This window comes from Moschus berezovskii, chromosome 17, assembly GCF_049115385.1.
Source record: "Moschus berezovskii isolate FMDL1 chromosome 17, NW_MosBer_1.0, whole genome shotgun sequence".
In the NCBI taxonomy this organism is placed as follows: Eukaryota; Metazoa; Chordata; class Mammalia; order Artiodactyla; family Moschidae; genus Moschus; species Moschus berezovskii.
Window position 1 is genome coordinate 2,785,542 of NC_142476.1, and position 6,304 is coordinate 2,791,845.

A 6,304-nucleotide genomic window follows, 5' to 3' on the forward strand; every position below is an offset into this window, starting at 1 on the left:
ACATATGCAAATAGTAGCAATTTGTTTTAAAAAAGTGCATTATAATCTTTTAAATCTTTCATCTTATGTATAAATTATATACAAAATAAAACACATGTGCAAAGTCATTTTGCTCATATATAAAAGGTGAAAATAAAATTAATCTATCAAATATAATAAAAACAACATCTGCATGTGGCATAGTTCCAAGACAGTCAGTGTTACAAGCTACATTTTAATGTTTATTCGAGATGGGAAATAACATTTTTCAAAGGCTTTCCTCAAGGCATTTTTTACCTCTTGGTTCCTCGGGTTGTAGATCAAGGGATTCAACATAGGAATGACTATTGTGTAGAAGACAGAGGCCATTTTCTCTGTGTCAAGGGAATGGTTTGATTTGGACTGCAGATACGTGAAGATCAGAGCCCTGTAGAATATAGTGACAGCAGTCAGATGAAAACCACAGGATGAGAATGCTTTTCGCCTCCCTTCTCCAGATTGGATTCTCAGGATGGCAGCCACAATGTAAGTAAGAAATAAGGACAGTGGTCAAAAATCTGATCATGCTGAATCCAGCGAAGATAAAAATCAAGATCTCTTTGAGGCTGGTGTCTGAGCAGGCAAGGGCCATCAGAGGGACATCATCACAACAGAAGTGATTAATAACACTGGAGCCACAGTAGATCAATCTAAAAGTAACAACTGTGTGGAGGAAACCAACAGAAAAGTTGTATAAGTAAGGGCCTGCTACCAGGTGCATACACACCTTTCAGGACATGATCACAAGGTAGAGAAGAGGATTGCAGATGGCCACATAGTGGTCATAAGCCATTACTGCAAAAAGGAATATCTCCAAAATCAAGAAGTTCAGGAAAAGGCCCAGCTGTGAGCACATGCATAGAGAGATATGGACCTGTGCTTGGTCAGGAGGGTCTCCAGGAACTTTGGGACTACTGATGAGGAGTAACAAAAGTCTACAAAGGCCAGATTACTGAGAAAAAAGTACATGGGTGTGTGAAGGTGAGGATCCAACCGGATTAAGGAAATCATGCCAATGTTTCCCCTCAGAGTTAGATAATATACCACTAAAATGAGAAGAAAGATAAGGATTTCAATCTCTCTCTGGACTGAAAAACCCAAAAGAATGAATTCAATCACCCTGGAATCACGGTTGAATGATGTGTATGACCCTAACCCTAACCCTAATCAATCATTCAATTCAATAATTTGTTCTAGTCTCTGAACTGCCGAAAAGGGGCAAGTTAAAGAAAGATAAGTTATCAGGAGTAAGGAACTGTCATCAGATGCAAAAACGTGCGTGTTTTAACTTGAGAAATTATTGCTCATTGAAGCAGAATATCAGAAAAAATAAATATATCCCCTCTCAAACTCTTCTGTTTGACTATTTATAATTTTCTGAAGCCAAAAATTGAGGTTTAATAAAAATAATGTTTCTAAAGATATGTAATATTTTTGGTTTAGATTATTTTAGTTATATTTAATAATAGAGAGAATAAAGATATTTTTAAATATCCTGCTCCCATATTTATTTCTCAGTGCAGTAAAACTTTAATATGTAACATTTTATCTGTTTTAATAGATATTTATTTTAACAAATGTACATTACGCTAAATATAACAAAAGCTAAACAGGATATTCAATGGATAGAAAAGTAGAGGAAATTAAATATTTCTATTTGTGAATTAGGGAAATTTTGGATTCATATGTAATTTATTCATTTTCAAATACTACTTTCTAAAAGTGAAAAAGTACACTTGTAGTTAGAGTTAGAATACACATATGTTAAAAAGTATAGCTCTTTATAATCATTTACTCAATGGATATGAGTTTGAGCAATCTCCAGGGGGTACTGAAGGACAGGGAAGGCTCGCATGCTGCAGCCCATGGGGTCACAAAAAGCCAGACACGACTGAGTGAGTGAACAGCAAAAAATAATTTTACATTAATTGTTTTCAACACTTATAATCAGGAATGCTTTCTAAATTATCTGGTAAATTTTTAATGTAACAATAGCATGCACTCCTGCTTTTAAAGGTAGCTATCTCTTTGACAATAGCAATTATACGGAAGTGGTACTCCTATCGTGATGTTCAACTTGCATGATGTGGTTTTTGAGAATTCTACTCCTCTTTCCACTTCTGAGGCTAAGGAAAATAACTAGCTAATTTTAATTTCAGGAGTAAAGTTAAAAAAAAAAAAATCTCACCATAGCAAATTAAAATGAAGTGTGCAAAATAGAAAGAGTAACCCCTTACTTTCCCCCTAAACATTTTACCCAAAGGGAAGCTTCATTTCTTGCTGTTGCTGTTTTTAATAAGTTAATATGAGTAGTCAGAAAATATGTCCTTTTAGTTTTTCCTCCTCTTTCTATTAACTCTGCTTAATGAGATGACTAATGTGTTTTCCAGAAAAAAAAAAAAAAATACACGTGCACCTATGTATATATACGTTCATGTGTTAAGTCATTTCAGTTGTATCTGACTCTTTGTAACACTATGGATTGTGTCTGCAAGGGTCCTCTTGCAGGATTCTCCAGGCAAGAAAACTTCAGTGGGTTGCTGTGCCGACCTCCAGGATATCATTCCAACCTAGGAATCAAACCTGCATCTCCTTTGGCTCCTGCACTGCAGGCAGATTCTTTACCCTTGAACCACTGGAGAAAACCATATACACACATATATTGGCTTCCCTGGTAGCTCAGCTGGTAAAGAATCCACCCGCAATGCAGGAGACCTGGGTTCAATCCCTGGGTTGGGAAGATCCCCTGCAGAAGGGAAAGGCTACCCACTCCAATATTCTGGCCTGGAGAATTCCATAGACTGTATATACACATACATATAAATATACATACATACATATATGGTAAGTCATCTGCCTGCAATGCAGGGGACCCAGGTTCGATTCCTGTGTTGGAAAGATCCCCTGGAGAAGTAAATGCCAACCCACTCCAGTATTCTTGCCTGGAGAATCCCATGGACAGAGGAGCCTGGAGGGCTACCGTCCATGGGATTGAAAGAGTCGGACACGACTTAGTGACTAAACCACCACCACATACATATATACATACATATGCATATATACAAACACACCGTCACTTACACAAAAGTACATACATAAAGTGTGACATGAAAACTGTTTTCCCCCATTCACTTATTTTCCTCTTGCTGGAAGCAAAACCCAGCTTGTGAAAGGTGTATTTCAACTAACTTATCTTCCTGAACAGACATCTTAGAAAAGCTACTGGCACTACAGCTCACCATTCTGGCAAAAGAATGGGAAAAAAAATGATAAAATATTGATCTGAACATCATTTGGCCATTTCCAAGATGGTAATAAAATAACTCTAGAAGATTTTGAACTGTGGTGTTGGAGAAGACTCTTAAGAGTCCCTTGGACTGCAAGGAGATCCAGCCAGTCCATCCTAAAGGAGATCAGTCCTGGGTGTTCGCTGGAAGGACTGATGTTGAAGCTGAAATTCCAATATTTTGGGCCACCTGATGTGAGGAGTTGACTCATTGGAAAATACCCTGATGCTGGGTAAGTTTGAGGGCAGGAGTAGAAGGGGACAACAGAAGATGAGATGGTTGGATGGCATCACTGATTCAATGGATGTGAGTTTGGGTGGGCTCCAGAAGTTGGTGATGGAAAGGGAGGCCTGGCATGCTGCAGCTCATGGGGTTACAAAGAGTTGGACATGACTGAGCGACTGAACTGAACTGAACTGAGTCTCACTTTGGTTTTCCATGATAAATATCAATTTGGATATTTTAGAGGTAATTTGTGGAAATTTTGATACTGAGTTACTTTTCTTTGAGCATACATTGAAATCAGGCTTATTTTCTTATATTTCTTCTTTGTAATAAAAGGGAAAAGATGCCAAATCCATGCAGCCTCATCAATTTTGAAAAAAAACAAAAAAACAAAACAAGAAAACTCCCTATTTTGTGAATTCTTTCAGCCACAAGTGTCTCTTTTTACACTTTTTTTTTTTAAAAAAATGATCTAAAGTTTCCCCTGAGAAAAAGACAACACTCATACATACAAATGTTCTTCTTCCTTAGGAGCTGACTTCCACAGTTTCATCAACAAAGTGTTTTCTTCTAAAGGAAACCCAAGTCTCGGACAGGAGTCAAAGAAGATATTTTATGTGGGGTGGATTAAGAAAGGTATTTCATTATTGTATATACATGTCAGCTTCATCCAGTTGGAGCAGAGTTAGACAGGATCATCTACTTTCCTTTAAATTGTGAAAAGGGTAGAGGCTTGGAAAAGGAGGGTTATGGAAATGACCGACAATACCTCTTAACCTACTTGGTTGTAGAAGAAATCTTCCCCTGAAATTTGGAATACCCAGGGTACCTGAATGTGTGAAGTAGGCCTTTATAAAGTACACTCTCTAGTCCCTGGGGAGTTAATCCCTAATATTCCCCAGATGACTGCACCAGTTTCACTGACCCTCTAGGGTGCAACTGTGATTAGAAAACTTCAATGAGAAAAAAAATAGCCTATAAAGACAAAGGTAACAATAGGTCTTATTTTAAACTAGAATGTTGTGAAGTAATAAGCCTTCAATTAAAATAAATAAATTAATTTTAAAAAATAAGAAAAAATAAACTGTAATGATGCCATCATGAAATCACTAATCCTTGATTCAAATCAGTTAGGTTACTCAGTCATCTCAAACTCTTTGCAGCCCCATGGACTGCAGGATGTCAGGCTTTCCCTATCCATCACCAACTCTTGGAGCTTACTCAAACTCATGTCCATCAAGTCAGAAATGCCATCCAACCATCTGATAGTCTGTTGGTCCCTTCTCCTCCCTCCTTCAATTTTTCCCAGCATCAGGGTCTTCTCTAGTGAGTCAGGTCTTAGCATCAAGTGGCCAAAGCATTGGAGTTTCAGCTTCACCATCGGTCCTTCCAATGAATATTCAGGACTGATTTAATTTAGGATAGACTGGTTGGATCTCCTTGCTGTCCAAGGGATTCTCAAGAGTCTTCTCCAACACCACAGTTCAAAAGCATCAATTCTTCAGCTCTCAGCTTTCTTTATACTCCAACTCTAACATCCATACATGACTACTGGAAAAACCATAGCTTTGACTAGAAGGACTTTGGTGGCAAAGTAATGTCTCTGCTTTTTAATAGGCTGTCTAGGTTGATAATAACTTTTCTTCCAAGGAGCAAGAGTTTTTTAATTTCATGGCTGCAATCACCATCTGCAGTGATTTTGGAGCCCCCAAAAAGTATCTCACTGTTTCCATTTTTTCCCCATCTATTTGCATGAGTGATTGGACCAGATGCCATGGTATTTGTTTTCTGAATGTTTTTTTTTTAATTTATTTATTTTAATTGGAGGCTAATTACTTTACAATATTGTATTGGTTTTGTCATACGCTGACATGAATCCACCCCGGGTGTACATGTGTTCCCCATCTTGACTCCCATCCCACCTCCCTTCCCATATCATCCCTCTGGGTCAGTTTTAAGCCAACTTGTTCACTCTCAACTTTCACTTTCATCAAGAGGCTCTTTAGTTCTTCTTTACTTTCTGCCATGAGGGTGGTGTCATCTGCATATCTGCAGTTATTGATATTACTCCCAACAATCTTGATTCCACCTTGTTCTTCCTCCAGCCTGGCATTTCTCATGATGTACTCTGCATATAAGTTAAACAAGCAGGGTGACAATATACAGCCTTTATGCGCTCAATTCCTCTTTTGGAACCCACCTGTTGTTCCATGTAAAGTTCTAACTGATGCTTCCGTACCTGCACACAGATTTGCCAGGAAGCAGTTAAGGTGGTCTGGTATTCCCATCTCTTTAAGAATTTCCACAATTTGTTGTGATCCACACAGTCAAAGGCATTGTCATAGTCAGTAAAACGGAGATAGATGTATTTCTAGAACTCTGTTGCTTTTTCTATGATCCAATGGATGTTGACAATTTGATCTCTCGATCCTCTGTCTTTTCTTAATCCAGGTTGAACATCTGGAAGTTCACAATTCACAAACATTTGGAGCCATGCCAGGAGAATTTTGATCATTACTTTACTAGCGTGTGAGATGAGTGTAATTGTGCGGTAGTTTGAGCATTCTTTGACATTGTCTTTCTTTGGGATTGGAATGAAAACTCACCTTTTCAGTCCTGTGGACACTACTGAATTTTCCAAATTTGCTGGCATATTGAGTGCAATACTTTTCCAGCATCATCTTTCAGGATTTGAAATAGCTCAACTGGAATTTCATCACCTGCATTAGCTCTGTTCATAGTGATACTTCCTAAGGCCCACTTGGCTTCACATT

The 6,304-nt window shown here is 38.1% G+C and overlaps 1 pseudogene; it reads right to left on the reverse strand.

Moving 5' to 3' along the window:
- Positions 1 to 207: 207 nt before the first annotated feature.
- Positions 208 to 3,260, reverse strand: LOC129551022 (olfactory receptor 8U3-like; annotated as a pseudogene).
- Positions 3,261 to 6,304: the final 3,044 nt, after the last annotated feature.